This window comes from Brassica oleracea, chromosome C1 (genome assembly GCF_000695525.1).
Source record: "Brassica oleracea var. oleracea cultivar TO1000 chromosome C1, BOL, whole genome shotgun sequence".
NCBI classification, from domain to species: domain Eukaryota; kingdom Viridiplantae; phylum Streptophyta; class Magnoliopsida; order Brassicales; family Brassicaceae; genus Brassica; species Brassica oleracea.
This window is the reverse complement of record NC_027748.1, coordinates 10,049,843-10,050,078: the sequence shown is the minus strand read 5'-3', so window position 1 is coordinate 10,050,078 and position 236 is coordinate 10,049,843.

Here is a 236-nt window from a genome sequence, read left to right as displayed (position 1 = left end):
ACATCTTCATCGTCCATCATAGGACGGAACGGATCAGTGTCCAAGCCTAGAGAATTCACAACCATGGGGCTAGACAATGGGTGAGACTCGGCCATATTGAATCTCTTGAGTACTTTTTCTGTATATGCCATTTGATGCACAAGGATTCCATCTCTTATGTACTCAAGCTGTAATCCCAAACAAAACTTTGTTTTTCCATGATCTTTCATCTCGAATTCTTTCTTAAGATATTCAAA